The sequence below is a fragment of the Elephas maximus genome, chromosome 4 (assembly GCF_024166365.1).
Source record: "Elephas maximus indicus isolate mEleMax1 chromosome 4, mEleMax1 primary haplotype, whole genome shotgun sequence".
NCBI classification, from domain to species: Eukaryota; Metazoa; Chordata; class Mammalia; order Proboscidea; family Elephantidae; genus Elephas; species Elephas maximus.
In genome coordinates this window covers 171,329,350-171,345,227 of record NC_064822.1, presented here as the reverse complement: position 1 = coordinate 171,345,227, position 15,878 = coordinate 171,329,350, and the positions used below count along the sequence as shown (strand labels likewise).

The window sequence follows — 15,878 nt, the reverse complement described above, 5'->3', positions numbered from 1 at the left end:
TCCCTATGAGTAGGAATCAACTCGATGGCAACTGGGTTTTTTTGGGTTTTAAATGGTTCCGAGCATGGAGTTATGAAGGCCACATTCAGGGGTTCAAAGGGCTCCCTTTGCCGCAAATAAAGGAAAAAAAAAATGCTGTTTGTGGTAAAACAACCTCTCCCGAACCCACTCCCCCAGCTCCCTGTGAGCCTGCGCCTCAGGCCCATAAGGTGGTAGTCACAAATTTTCTCCCTCACCAGTGCCTGCTGGGATGAAGGAATGCATACCCAGCCTGAGAAACAAAGTATTTCTGCACAGCTGTTGAGTCACAATAACAACTTCTATGAGACTCTAAAATTATTTCTGTGATGAGCCGCCTTCATTTTATAGACAGACCTCCTCAGTGCAACTAAAAAAAAAGGCCAAGTGAAAGGAGACTTTCACGTGAATGACAATAATGAATTGTGGAGTTTGGGACAGGGGTTAGGGGAGGGAACAGAAGTAATTTATGGAGGCCGGGAAGCCTCATAACCTCTCTATGCGGAAGATTCCAGATTTCCAGTACAGAGGTGAAGACATTGAGGCCCAGAGTCAAGAAATTAACTCTGTGTAAAGGTCACCCAGCCAGGGAATCACTTCCAGGTCCTTGTTCTGTCCACTCTGCAATAAGGCTGACTGTACACAAGTGGGGGTGGCTCCTGGGTGGTTAGCTCGGGTGCTAACCAAAAGGTTGGTGGTTCAAACCCACCCAGTGGCTAAAGGCCTGGAGATGTGCTTTCATAAAGACTACAGCCAAAAAACCTCTATGGAGCTCGGCTCTACTCTAACACATGGAGTCGCATGAGTCAGACTCAACTGGACAGCAAAGGTTTAATCCAGTGGGCGTGTGGGTAGGTGGAGGGAGCAGGGAACAAAACCAAAATGTCTAGAAAGTTGAGAGACCCTAGGAAGTAGAGTCAAAAAATAATGTTCAAAGGTACAAGAATGTGGTTTCCTCACGGCCCATGCCCACTCTTCAAAAAACTTGGTAAATATGGGTCTGGGCATTTCTGTCCCAAGTTCTTGGCAACGATTTCCATTTTCCTCCAGCTTGTACCATCAAGGGATATGCTTCTACTGCTGGAGAAAAGGATGGTATGCTATGTTCCTCTGTCTCTAAGAGATGATTCAGGAACTTGTCCAATCTCGAGGGACTACTGAGAAGAACAACAAAGTACCAACTGCAGAGTCCCCTAACTAGCCATGGATTCCTACTGCTGCTTGGGTGACGCCAGCACCATGCCATTCACCTGGGATCTTCATTCCCACACGTTCATTCTCTCCCCACCCCGTGCCTAAGGTGCCCACAGACTCCTCAAATGCCGGTGGCAGGGCGGCTTGCTACGGGGGCATTCTCAGCCCAGGATAATACAGAAGCAGACAATTCACCAAAGTCCTAGAAAAGGTGGGGCTGTGTGAGATAGTCTCTAGGATCCCTTCCCAGGTGGGAGTTCAGAGACATCTACAGGTGGTTCTGACTCTTATCACCATTTGCAGCCCAGGAGCCTCAAGTCCCCACCATCGGTGTCACCCTTGGGGTGAAAGGCAAATAACTTGTTGGAAAAAACTTGTTGATCCTTATCTTGAACAATCCCATCTCCAGTCAGACTTGGGGAGAGAACAGGTAAGGGTTTTTTTTTTTTCTGTTTTTTTTAATTGTACCTTAGAAGAAAGTTTACAGAACAAACTAGTTTCTCATCTAACAGGGAATACACACATTCTTCTATTACATTGGTTAACAACCCCACCACATGTCAACACTCTCCTTTCTCAACCTCGGTTCACTATTACCAGCTTTCCTGTCCCCTCCTGCCTTCTTGTCCTTGCTCCTGGGCTGGGTGTGCTCCTTTAGTCTCGTTTTGTTCCAGGGGCCTGTCTAATCTTTGGCTGAAGGGTGAACCTCAGGAGTGACTTCATTACTGAGCTGAAAGGGTGTCCAGGGGCCATACTCTCAGGGTTTCTCCAGTCTCTATTAGGCCAGCAAGTCTGGTCTTTCTTTTTGAGTTAGAATTTTGTTCTACATTTTTCTCCGGCTTTGCCTGGGACCCTCTATTGTGATCCTTCTCAAAGCAGCCAGTGGTGGTAGCTGGGCACCATCTAGTTGTACTGGACTCAGTCTGGTGGAGGCTGTAGTAGATGTGGTCCATTGAAAACAGGTAGGGTTTGATGGGAATTTAAGTGGGGAGGGAGCTAGGCTCCAAAAGCCTGGAGCCGTCAGGGGTGACAGGAATAATATAATAACAACAGCAGTTAAATTTTTTGCACACTTTCTATACTCTGAGCACTATGATTTGAGTTCCAGAAACACTACCTCCTTTAATCGTCCTCTCAACACGCCATGAGGTAAGTACTATCATCCCTACTTTACAGGTAAGAAAGTGAGGCACTGAGAGATTAAGTTACTTGCCCAAGTTAACACGCCACTTATTCATTCATTCATTCACTCATTCATTCACCATATATTTATTTCACATGTGGGTTTGGCACGGTATCCAATCTGGAGTCATACAGTTGGCAGAGCTGAAATTCAAACCCAAGCACTCAGACTCTCGAGTCTATTGACCTTCTTAATGCCCCAGATGGGCCGGTCCCCAAAAGGGAAGAAACAATAAGTGACTGCTGAACCATGAAGGCAGATGGAGGAGGCACACCAGGGACCCACTGATGGTGTGCCAGTCCTGGAATCCACAGACCAGAGGGGAGGCTGGAGGGAGACTGGGTCCCGTTAGAGCTCCTGGAAGGCAGAGAGTGAGTCTACTGTATCCTTGCTGCCTCTTCAGTGCCTCCCTGTAGTAAGATCTCAAATAAATGTATTGAGAACATATTATATCCACACCTTAGTGCCAGGCCCCCGAGTCAGCCACACAGGGGTGCAGTGGGTTGAACAGTACCCTCCCAGATTCATGTCCACCCAGAACCTCAAAATGGGACCTTATTTACAAATAGTCTTTGCACATGTAATTAAGGTGAGATCATACTGGATGAGGGTGGGCCTTATAATAAGAGGACATAAGACACACAGAGAAGATGACGGTGTGAAGACAGAAGCAGAGATTGGCATTACATTGCCACAAACCAAGGAATGCCTGGAGCCACCAGAAGCTGGATGGAAGAGGCCAGGAAAGACCTAGAGACTTTGGAGAGAACGTGGCCCTACCAACATCTTCATTTCAGACTTCTAGCCTCCAGAACTGTGAGACAGTAAGTTTCTGTTGTCTTAAGCCACCCAGTTTGTGGTAATTTGTTAGCTCTAGGAAGCTAAGATGGGGCTGACCAGGAGGAGGTTGTCAAATAAGAACTGGCCAGCCTACAAAAAATGTTCACCTGGCCCAACACATTCCAAAGCCAGGCAGAGCCTATGCTCTGCCCCTCCCAGCCCACAACCTCAAACACAACCACAGCCCCAAACACAACCACAGCCCAAACACAACCACAGCCCAAACACAACCACCATGGAAGCCCCTTCAATATTCCTGAAAACTACCAAGAGCAAACATCCACATCTACTTTCACCAAATCCAGAACCAAATCAGCCTAAATCGGCACCATTTTCACCAGGCCAGACCGTGCCTAAGGCAGATGGGTTCAAAGGCAAGTTCTGTAGCTAAAATTAAACTTGTGGAGGTAAAGGCTCTTATGATTATCGACGAATCCACGCACAAAGCAACGGAGACTGTCGAGGGAAACAGAAAAAAATTTTGCAAGCCACGGAAATACATGGATGAATGAATAAGACAAAGATCCCTGGTCTTTCTGAGGAGCAAGCAATCCCATGAGGGCATGTGGAAAGGATGTAACAGAAGAGATAATAACTAGAGCTTGGAGTGTTTTGGTCATGCTGGATATGGCCTAAGCACGTTATATGCCATCAACTCATATAAACTTCACCACAACCCTGCGGTGGGTTCTAGTACTATCATTCCCATTTTACAGATGGGAAAACTGAGACACCAAAAATGGCAAGCAAATACATAGCAGAGAGCCAAAAATGCCTCTCTAGCCCATTCTGTCCTTCTAGAAAGTACAAGAGGCGAACAGATATTTATTCTCCATGAGCTGTTGCCTATTTGAGGTGTAAGAATTCACAAAACAATGGCCCTTCTCATGCTCGAGTGGGGTGTTCGAAGACATAGCCCGACACAACTTAGCTGTGTGACTTTGGTCAAGCCAAGTAACCTCTCTGGCCTTCAGCATCTTCCTCTGTGAGGTAAGGATTGGAGTAAACAATGCCCAAAGCTCCCTTGAGCTCCAAAGTCCTGCAACTAAAAAAAAAAAAAAAAGCAGACATAATAACCTTTCATTGGATTTTATACCACTAAGAAATATGAGAATGTAACTGAATTCAGTCAGGAACACACTAAACCTGACCAATCTGCAAAGTAATGGGAAAGCGCAGTTATTCATCTGGGTGAGACTTCAGGGGTTTGCTCTGGGCAGGAGAGGGCCCCACGTGGCAGATCTTAGCAGGCCAAGTGAAGGCGCTGGCCCCTACCTCAGGCCCCTGCACTGTTACCTGTCAGTGTAACTCAGGTGCCTGGGAAGATGGCCTCTTATCAAATCCATTGTTTTGGGGGCCTTACAATAGGTGAGGAGCCTTGGTGGCACCATGGTTAAACTTTTCGGTTGCTAACCAAAAGGTCAGCAGTTTGAAATAAGCAGCAGCAGGAGAAAGGTGTGACAGTCTGCTTCCGTAAAGATTACAGCCTTGGAACCCTGTGAGGCAGTTCTACTCTGTCCTGTAGGGTCACTATGAGTCAGGATTGACTCCATTGCAGTGAGTTTGATTTTTTGGGGTACAAGAGGCATAACTTCTACCCATGGAAGGCAAAGGGTGCACACCAACCACTGCTGGAGAATAGAACCACACCATCTTCTTATGATGGGTTTTGTGACCAACCTACTTAGGGAGTCACCCATGTGGATGCTTGAAGCCATTTAGAAGAGGCTCTACTTGAAATCCTCTTGGTGCCTGAAGACTTGAACATAAGAGTCCCATCTAAAGGGAGGAATCCCTGGTACAAAACGTTAACATGCTCAACTGCTAACTAAAATGTTGGAGGTTTGAGTTCACACAGAGGCACCTCGGAAGAAAGGCCTGGCGATCTACCTCCAAAAAATCAGCCATTGAAAACCCTATGGAACACAGTTCTACTCTGTCACACATGGGGTCTCTGAGAGTCTGAATCAGTGTGATGGCAACTGGTATCTACAGGGAGAGAATGGTAAGAACACAAGAGAACTAATTTTACACACTTGGGAGGTTGAGAAGGGGGAGAGAGATAACAGAGACGAGAGTTCCCAATGTCGCAGGAGTTGGGACAACTCAGACCAGCTTAATTCAAAGAATTAGAAGCCCTCAACCCCATCTTTCCCTTAAAACAAATCCTAAAGAAAGACATGGGGGAGGGTCTGAGAGTGCTTAGGAAGCAGGGTGGTGGGGGGCTGGCGGCTGGGTTGAGAAGCCTGCCTTCTCTTGTTCATCTGAAGCAGCCTAAACAGATGCAAAGGCTTCTGGAGCCCTGGGCGGCCCCTCTCTGGCATGCCTACCAGCTGGGACCTTGTCAGTTCTTTCCTTTATTTACCGAGGCTGCTGAGGAAGGCGAAAAGACAGAGGGAGATGTTTTGTGAAAGCTGAGACTGAAATATTGATGAGGGACAGTAATTGTACATCTCCATGACAGGAGGACAGGAGCTGCCATCACTGCCGCGGTGAAGGTCCGTCCCCTCAGCACGTCAGAGTTGGTCCTTTCACGGGACCAGATGACACTAAACATCAGCTCTGGGCCTCCGTACAGGTTGTCCCATTGCCAAAATGCCCTCCCTAATTTCTTGCCTCTCTATATCTTTTCCCCAAATCAAAGCCTGCCTCCCCCAGGATGCCTCCTCTGATTGCAGCAGCCTGAAATGATTTAGAATCATAGGAATGTTAGAGGCAGAAGCAAGCTTTGAGACGAGCGGGTTCAATTCCTACAGTCTCTGGTTCCCATGCCTCTCTTGCATGGTGTTATGGATTGAATCGTGTCCCCAAAAACATATGGTTTAGTTCTAGCTCCTGTACCTGTGAATGTGACCCTGTTTAGAAATAGTTTTTGAAGGTTAACACGAGGTCATACTGCAGTAAGGTGGGTCCTAATCCTATATGACTCCTGTCCTTATAAAAGAGAAGAACCAACATGAAGAAGCAGACAGAGAAGGAACAGCCATGTGGCGATGGAAGGAGGAACAGCTACAGGTCAAGAACACCAAGGACTGCTGGAAGTCACAAGAAGCTAGGAGAGAGGCCTGGAACAGTTTCTCTCAGAGCCCTCAGAAGAAACCAATATGGCCGAGACTCGGATTTAGACTCCTAGTCTCCAAAACTGTGAGATAATAAATGCATTCTTTAAAGACACCTGCTTGTGTATTTTGTTATAGCGACCCTAGGAAACTAAGATGCACGGTCTTCCTCCCAGCATGCTCTCTGCACCTTCTAAGGATAGTCCACCCTCCTCCTTTTCTGGCTCCTCCAGTTCAGTCAACAAATAGTCCCTCCTCTCCTACCTTCTCGCTTCCAGCACCAAGCCCTGCCCTCTTAACCACTTGAATTCCTCTCAGCCCCTCCTCTCTGACCCTCCATCAGCGGCTTCCTTCAGATCCTGCTCTTCTCTGCACTGGGCTGTTACGTAAGACTGGCGACTGGCCCCCAGATACCTGTTCTGTCCCTGTGCTATGCATCTCCCCCAGCTCTCACCATGCACCTACACCATGCTGCACCCTGCTACAGCTCCTTCAATGGTTCCCTGCCTCCCAGTCTAGGACTGAGTTCGAAGTCCTTTGCAAGGCTCTCCGTGACCCGCTTCTCCAGCCTCAGTGGCTCCAGCTGTTGATGGTGGTGAAGGAACCATGTTTCTCAGTGCTCCTCATAGCCCAAGGAACCAGAGGAAGAGCTACAGGCATGAGGCATGAGTGAATCCACTTCCCTTCTGCCCCACCCTCCATCTGCCCAGTCCCACTATACAGCCATCCCCACCACCTCCAGGAACAGGCAGAGCCCCTTCCGCTACCCATTTATAATCTCTTAACTAGGTGCAATGGGAAAAGTAGAGGCTTTGGAGCCAAACCTGGCTTGTATCTTAGCTCCATCACCTCCCAGCTGGGTCACCTGAAACAAGTCCCTTGAGGTCTCTGAGCCTTAGTTTCTCCTCTGTAAAATGGGGCACCACATTATCTTGGGTACTAGAGACAGCTACAGATATATAGGGGTCCCCGAGTGAAGCCAATGGTTAATGCTCTTGGCTACTAACCCAAAGGCCAGAGGTTCAAGTCCATCCAGAGGTACCTCAGAAGAAAGGCCTGGCAATCAACTTCAAAAAAATCAGGTATTGAAAACCCTACGGAGTACAGTTCTACACCGACACACATGAGGTCACCTTGAGTCAGAATCGATTTGACAGCTACTGAGTTTTTTAAGAGGTATACAGAACATGCAACTAGCTTGCATATAATAAAATATACTGAGCGCCAGCTGCTACTATTATGACTTCTCTTTCTCAGAGGCCTTTTTGCCTTTCCAGAGCTCATCCTGGAACATCCTCCACACACTGCCCCCTGAGAGCCCAATGGGTGGGGCCATCTCTGTCATGTGCTCCAGGTTCAGACTTTGGGGAAACTTCCGTTTCTTTCCACCCTGCCCCCCAGCTTAGCAACCACTTCTGCGCTTACATCTCCGAGCGTCTTCCTTCCCCACCCAACAGGCTGTGCCGGGGCCCTGGCCCTCTGTCCAGGGAGCAGCAGGGAGGCTGGACCTCCCTGGAGACGTTAGCCTGCCAACACCCAACCTGTTGCTTTTAAGGACAGGCCCCTTGCCAGCTCCATCTGCCTCAGGGACAAGCTGTTTAATGGAGCGAGTGAGTTGGCTCTGGGGAAGACGATGAATTTTAATGCTTCCGCACACAGCAGTCAGACAGAACCCAGCTGCCCAGGCAATCGTGCCAACAGGGGCTTAGAAACCATGCAGCCCCACCCTCAGCTCTGACACCTGAGCTCGGGATAGGAGCTGCGTGCCTTGTCCAAGGTCCCATTTCTGGTTAGCAGAAGTTAGTTCCAAGACTAGAACTAGCTGTGGCTTTAAGAGTTCCATAAAGAACCAAACCAAAAACCAAACCCAGTGCTGTCGAGCCGATTCGGATTCATAGCAACCCTATAGGACAGAGTAGAACTGCCCCATAGAGTTTCCAAGGAGCGCCTGGCGGATTCAAACTGCCGACCATTTGGTTAGCAGCCGTAGCACTTAAACCACTACGCCACCAGGGTTTCCCCTATAAAGAACAGCGTCATTTATATATGTTAAAAATATGCAAGAGAGGAAGACAAGAAGTGAGGGGAAAAAGGAAAAGGGAGAAGTATATGCCTCCTGTTAGTGTGTCGCACTGTGGTAACTTGCACGTCGCTATGATTCTGGAAGCTATGCCACTGGTATTTCAAATACCAGCAGGGTCATCCATGGTGGACAGGTTTCAGCAGAGCTTCCAGGCTAAGACAGACTAGGAAGAGAGGCCTGGCGATATAATTCCAAAAGTCAGCCAATGAAAATCTTATGGATCACAACAGAGCATTGTCTGACTCACTTGCGTTGGACACATCATCAGGAGGGGTCAATTGCTAGAGTAAGGCATCATGTTTGGTGAAGTAAAGGGCCAGCGAAGGTGAAGGAGGCCCTCAATGAGATGGACTGGAACAATAGCTGCAACTATGGACTTGAACAAAAGGTCACTGTGGGTCAAAGTCAACTCAATGGCAGCTAACAACAACATTATGCCTCTTATCTAGAATATGAGCAAAAGATTCCTTCCTGGGTCACTCCAGACAGTGGAATTTAAACTACAAGCTTAAAAAGTGAAAACCCTGTTACAAAAATGTATTTTCCTCTCCTATGGGTCAAGAGGAAACCCTGGTGGCGTAGCGGTTAAGTGCTACGGCTGCTAACCAAGAGGTTGGCAGTTCAAATCCGCCAGGTGCTCCTTGGAAACTCTATGGGGCAGTTCTACTCTGTCCTATAGGGTCACTATGAGTTGGAATTGACCCGACGGCACTGGGTTTGGGTTTTTTTTTTATGGGTCGAGAAAAAGATCCTCAACAAGATGAATTGACACAGTAGCTGCAACAACGGGCTCCAGCATAACAAAGACTGTGAGGATGGTGCAAAATCGGGCAGTGTCTCATTCTGTTGTACCTACACGGTCTCTGTGAGTCGGAACCAACTCAACAGTTGCTAACATGGGTCAGCTCCTCCTTACATGACTACTCCTCATCCTCATTGTCCCCCGCTCTTCCCACAGGTACTCCTTTCCATGGAGCCACCAAAGGAGAGAGACAATGACACTGACTTGTTGACATTGAAGGGACAGGGTCCCTTGCCTTCCTCCAGACAGAGAGCCAGTCATTGTGCACGCATCTCAGTTATCACCTGCCTCCCTAACGTGCCTGAGGTCTGAGTTTCTATCCCATGTCCTTAGCATTAAAGAATCATTTGTGGAGCTGAACCTGAGAACAAGACAACACTAAACGCCATTGCCTAATACAGAGTTGAATGAACAAACAGACCAATGAATGACTGAGTGAGTGGCTGAATGAATTAAATACACAGTTCTTCTGATCACAAGCTTTGCTATTGTTGTTATTTGGGGCCATCAAGTAGATTTCGATTTATGGCAATTCCATGTGCTTCAGAGTAGAACTGCCCTATAGGGCTTCCTACGCTGTAAGCATTACTGAAGCAGATCTCCAGGTTTTTCTCCCGCGTAGCCACTGGGTTAGCAGCTGCATCCTTAACCATTGCATCACGGGAGCTTGATCATAAGCTTAGAAACTTGGTTTTCTCATTACTTGGCAATTCCCCTCCCCACATACCACAATGTGGCCTCAGGTGCCAGGAGGGAAGTTAGAAATTCTCCTTTCTCCTAATTCTGGACAAGAAAACAATACCAGTGGAATTCATTGGCTCAAGGTCTAAGGTTTTTGCTCATAACTCGAGCCAAGCAATCCAGGGAAAGAGCAAGTGGGTAGACTAGAAAATAAGGCCCTGGAGCAGGAAACAAGTTCAAGTTTTTCATCTTGTAACATGAAAACGACATATATGTACATCATCTTAGGCTTTGCTACTCAGGGTGTGGCCCCGGGACCAATAGCATCAGCCCCACCCCACAGCCTGTTAGAAATGCAGATTCTCGCCCTCACAGATGATTATAAAATCTGCTAGACTTGTAAACAGATTAGTAAGATTTGCAAACTGAACTTAAAAGCTTATGGAAGAACTAGGATTCTGAATTTATAATTTGTAACTCTAATAAATTGAATATTGATTTTTGAAAAATGCAGACTCTCAGCCCAACCCCACACCGACTGCATTCCAACCTGCATTTTCACAAGAACACCTGATGATTTGTACACACATTAAAGTTTGAGAAGCTCTAAGACACTCAAGAAATGCTGAATGAATGAATGAATGAATGCTCAGAAGATCACGTTTCCAATTCCAACTGTCCCCACCCAGACAGCAGGGAAGGCGTCAACTTCACACCCCATAAAGTAGGCTGATTGACAGCTGTCAGCAGGACATGGGGGGAGACCACCAGGCCACTTCAGGATCAAATCCCCCAACAGCTGCCCACACCTGTGTCTCCCCACCTCGGTCTCCCCCCACCTCCTACTGCCTCCCCCCAGCCTCACAAGAAGCTTTAGATTCCGTTACTAGTCCCCAAATGGCTATCAAACCCACACACCCCGGTTAAAAATACTCCTCACACTTGTTAGGCCTCCACACCATTAACTCACTTCGAAGAATCTGACAGCTGTAAATAAAATATGTAAATCCAGCCTTTTCATAGAGAGGATGCCTGCCTAAATTACCCCGGCACTGAGCAAACCGTTTCTTCTTGGGCGACCTAACAAGGATTGAAGTTGGTGGTTCCAGCAACACGAGCAGGGCTTCTGCTTGAAGCTACTCCTAATGATCTGTAACCAATACACGCTTCTGAAATAAGTAGACCCAGGATATACGTGACGAAAGTCAACTTCTGTGCACTGCACCCTGTGGAATCTTGCTGTCAGCTTTTGGGGATGCTTAACACCAGCGTGGAGGTCTAAGAGGTGTCAGCCTAAACCTGGCTGACACCTCTTAATGTTCCACATTTTCCCCCTTTTGATCAGGATTCTTCTATAGAATCTTTAATCAAATGGGAGGTCATTTTTGAACTAAGGTCTTAATGGGAAAACAGATTTCTGCAACATACAGTTGTGTGCTAATTTTTCCTTCTAACATCTGCCAGGGAAAGCACAACACTGGTAAAATGGGAGACTGCTTTCCTTTCTTAATGGAGCCATCCCCAGTTTGAGAGGCAGTGCCAGCAAATCCCAGCACACTTCAGGATGGTAGAGGAGGTCATTTTAAAAAAAATAATGTATTTTATTTTGTTGATGTTGAAAAGTATACACAGCAGAACATATACCAATTCAACATGTACAATTCTCACTCTCCTTTTCTGAATTGTTCCTCCTCCATTAGCATAAACTCACTGCCCCCTAAGTTTCCTACATAACCTTTCGAGTTGCTGTGGTCAGTTTGATCCCATATAGACAGTTCTTTAAAAGAGCACAATGCTCAAGGCAGACATTCCTTACAACCAAGCTAAACTATTGTTTGCTGTAACAAAGACTTCAGGGGATATTTTTAGTTTACGGTTTAAAGGTTATCTTGAGGTAAGAGTTGGGGGTTCATCCAGCCTCAGTGCCTCCAGAAAGTCTGGATCCCATGTGTATTTGAAATTCTGTTCCACATTTTCCCCCTTTTGATCAGGATTCTGCTATAGAATCTTTAATCAAAGGGGAGGTCATTTTTGAACTAAGGCCAAAGACTGAAAATGTCTAAGAAATAAACCGAGATATGTCTCAAATGAGGATCATCACTGCTCACCTGTTTTTCTCTTTGTCCAGACTTAGAAAAATGAAGGGAATAAGAGAAGTAAGGCCTCAGCAAAGTCGTGGAATGGGAAGTTGAACTGTGGCCAAGCAGTTAACACAAAACATGGTGACTCCACCACATCAGAAGTCCCAAGGGCTGCACCAACAGGCCAAGGGCAATGACATAAACCAAGGTGGCCTGAAGATGGTCTCTGCCCCCTTCACGCCTTGACCAACTCCATCACCACCAGCAGGAGAGGAGAGGGTTAACTGTCCTCTTTATCCCCTTTTTGCTCCCCCTCCACTCTGATTTCAGGTGGGAAAGGGTCTGTTAGCATTATAACAATGATTTTTGCAGTGAACTATGATCCATATTGTCAAGAGAAAGGTTCACCTAGCTCAGAAGTGCACGTTGAGAACATTTGATGTTTTGGGGCCCAGCAGCATCCAGGTCCCCCTCCCAGCTGCACTCGATTTCATTGGTAGAATTAGAGGGGGTTCCTTCTCCTTGATGTGTTTGATTTTGGTGGGGTGATAAATCCAGGGTGACTGGGCCCTCCACACACACACACAGTGGAAGTCTGAGGGGACCCTGCTAAAGGCATCTTCTGTTGGAGCCTCATCTTACAATGGACAGGCAACCATGTGATCTAAAGCTCAACAGAGGGAATGTTCTCTCTCAATTCACCTGAACAAATGGCACAAGGAAGGAAAGAGACGTTGGCATCCACTCTTCCTAGCACCTGGCCATGACCATTTGTTCCAGCAATTTCTGCTTCATCACCCTCCAGAGACCCTTTGGCTCCCAACCATTATCATGCCTAGCTCTCCAGCCTCCCACCAGTTCTGGGAGCACCACATACCGTTAATACACCATATCATTTTTTTTACTGAAGTTAGCCACCGCCCATGTCTGTTTCCTAAATCCCAAGAATCTTGATTACTAGTATGTTCCACTCAGAAGAATATGAAGATACAGGACGAACAGGACTTGCATGCATAGCTTGAGAGAATGGCAGCAAAATAAAGCAGGAATAGAGAGCAGGAGGGAAGGACAAAGGGAAAAAAGGAAGGAAGGAGAGAGAGCACATCAAAAGTGGACTTCTGGTATCCCTTCAGAGTGAACTGAGCCCTGACCATGAGCCAAGGCCAGATGTGGGTCAGACAACAAGGGATCAATACCTCTCTGAGCAGTCATGAGGTTTTGAAATATCCACCTAGGTGGATATTGAACACCACAGGCTCTTTGGAGAGCCGGTCCAAAGCTGCCAAACCATCAATAAACCTTTACTAAGTACCTCCTATATACACTCATGGCCATGACTCACATTGCTCCCTGGGCCCTTTCCTACCAAAGCCATCTGTCAAATACTGACTTGTCTTTTATGACTCAGCATGGGGTAGTGGTTAAGAACACACCTTCTGGAGCCAGACTTCCAGGGTTTGAATCTTGGCTCTACCACTTATCTGTAAGGCCTTGGAGGGTTATGCATTAATTCCTTCATCTACAAAATGGGGAAAATAATAGTATACGAACCTGTAGAATTGTGGTAAAGACTAAATGAATGACTACAGAGAGAGGCCTTAGAACAGGGGCTGGATCTGTTTTAGCTGTTATTATTCGGGCTTGGTCAACATCAGCTTGTCCACATAGCATTTCCAGCCCTTTTCTCTCCCACGCCTTCAAGAGGTCTACTTAAGACCCTCTACCATGACTTATACTTCCTCCACCGTAGAATCTAACATTTTATTGCATTTCTTTGCTTATATGTCAATCTTCCCCTACTAATTTGTGGCCTCCTTAAGGGTGTTTTTTTAGGAATTTTCAACTTTTTATCCCCAGCTCAAAACAGTGCTTGGCACACACCCATTGCCATAAAATTGATTCAGACTCACAGCGACCTTACAGGACAGAGTTTCCAAAGCTGTAATCTTTACAGAAGCAGATTGCCACATCTTCCTCCCGAGGAGCTGCTGGTGGGTTCAAACCACCAACCTTTCAGCTGAGCACTAAACCATTGCACCACCAGGGCTCCTTGATTGGCACATAGTAGGGACTTGATAAATATTTGAAAAAATGAATGAACTGTATCAGTGAGTATAAGACCCCCTGCCAGGCATTAAAGAGTTATGAGTTACAGACCATGACCTAGGAGGACTGACAACCTGGTGGGAAGGAGAGAGGGAGACATTAAAACATGAGATAAATGAGCATATGTTAAATGCCAAAACAAGCAGAGCAAGAACAAATGCTGCAGGTTTGAGAGCAGGGAGGGATCATGGCAGGAAGACTTAACAGTAACTTGAACGTGACTTTGGAGAAAAGTCAGGACCATCAGGTCAAATTCCAAGCAGGGAGAAAAGATCACATCAGAATAATGAGCCAAAAGGTTTGGCTTCCTGAGTCACACTGGGTGGGAAAACGGTTGGTGAGTTGGAGATAAAGCTGATGAGGAAGATGGGAAGGGCTTAGGCAAACATTTAGCTCTTGAACCTCAGAACGCTATTTCTCAATTCCTGCATTAGTTATCTGTGACTGCATAACAAATTATACCCAAATTTAGTAGTTTAAGCAACAATAAACACTTATATTCTCAGAATTTCTGTGAGTCGGGAATTTGGGAGCGGCTTAGCTAGCTCGTTCTGACTCAGGGTTGCCCACGAGGCTGCTATCAAGATGTTGGCTGGGGTTCTAGTCACCTGAAGGACTGACTGGGGCAGGAGGGTCCACTTCCAAGATGGCTCCCTCACATGGGTGGCAAATTAGCATTGCTGGCGTAGTGGTTAAGGGCTACGACTGCTAACCAAAAGGCTGGCAGTTCAAATCTACCAGGCACTCCTTGGAAACCCCATGGGGGCAGTTCTACTCTGTCCCGTACGATTGCTATGAGTCGGAATCAACTTGACAGCAATGAGTTTGGGTTTTTTTGTTTGTTTGTTTTTTGTTTTTCAGCAAGAGGCCTCAGTTCCTTGCCATGTAGGCCTCTCCATAAGGCTGTTTGTGTGGCCTCACAACATGGCAGCTGGCTTAGCCCAGAATGAGTAATCCAAGAAAAAACAAGGAGAAATCCATGTCTTTTATGACCTACTCTTGAATGTCACTCTCCATCATTTTCATAATATCCTAACAGTTACACAGGTCAGTCTTATTCAGTGTGAGAGGGGACTACACAAGGGTGTGAATACCAGAATAGGATCATTGAGTGCTATCTTGGAAGCTGGCTACCAAGATCTCACATTCTCAAGTCACACTCAATGACAGTTCTTCTCTACAATATCTTCTATGTCCATCCATGGCAAACAGGGACCATTGACTCACTCTCCCAATCTCCTCTTTCTCTGTTTTCCTCTGTTACTGAAGTAAGAAAACGAATTCTTCAATTACCCAGCATCGCTTGCAGCTAGGAGTGTCCATATGATCCAGTTATGGCCAATCCCTAGGGAAAAGCTACAAGTTCTTGGAAAGCTTTGGATTCCTGGATTAAAAAAAGGACAGAATTAACTGACTTTTTGCCCTTCCCCCTTCTTCCTGCCTGGCAAGCGGGCAAGATATCTGGAGGTGCAGTAGACATCTTGTGACTAGAAGGCAAGAAGTTGAAATGACAGAGCAGATAAAGAGTGTGGATCCTTGATGACATCAGCTGTATCAGCCCTGGACTTATTAAGTGAGAAAACTCCTTTATTTGTTGAAGCCTCTATAGGTGGGTTTCCATTCCCATTCCTTCTAAGACCTCTTAGAATAGGGGTCAGCCAACAATGGCCAACAGGACAAATCCTTCCCAGTACGTGCTTGAGTAAATAGTTTCATTGGAACACAGCTATTCCTATTCATTTCTGTATTGTTTATAGCTGCTTTCTCACTACAGTGGCAGAGTTGAGAAGTTGCAACAGAGACTGTGCAGCCCAAAAAACCTAAAATGATT

The 15,878-nt window shown here is 46.5% G+C and overlaps 1 protein-coding gene across 3 annotated transcripts in view; it reads right to left on the bottom strand.

Moving 5' to 3' along the window:
* Positions 1 to 15,878, bottom strand: part of CHST11 (carbohydrate sulfotransferase 11) — a 342,410-nt gene that overhangs the window by 194,543 nt on the left and 131,989 nt on the right. The window lies entirely within an intron of this gene.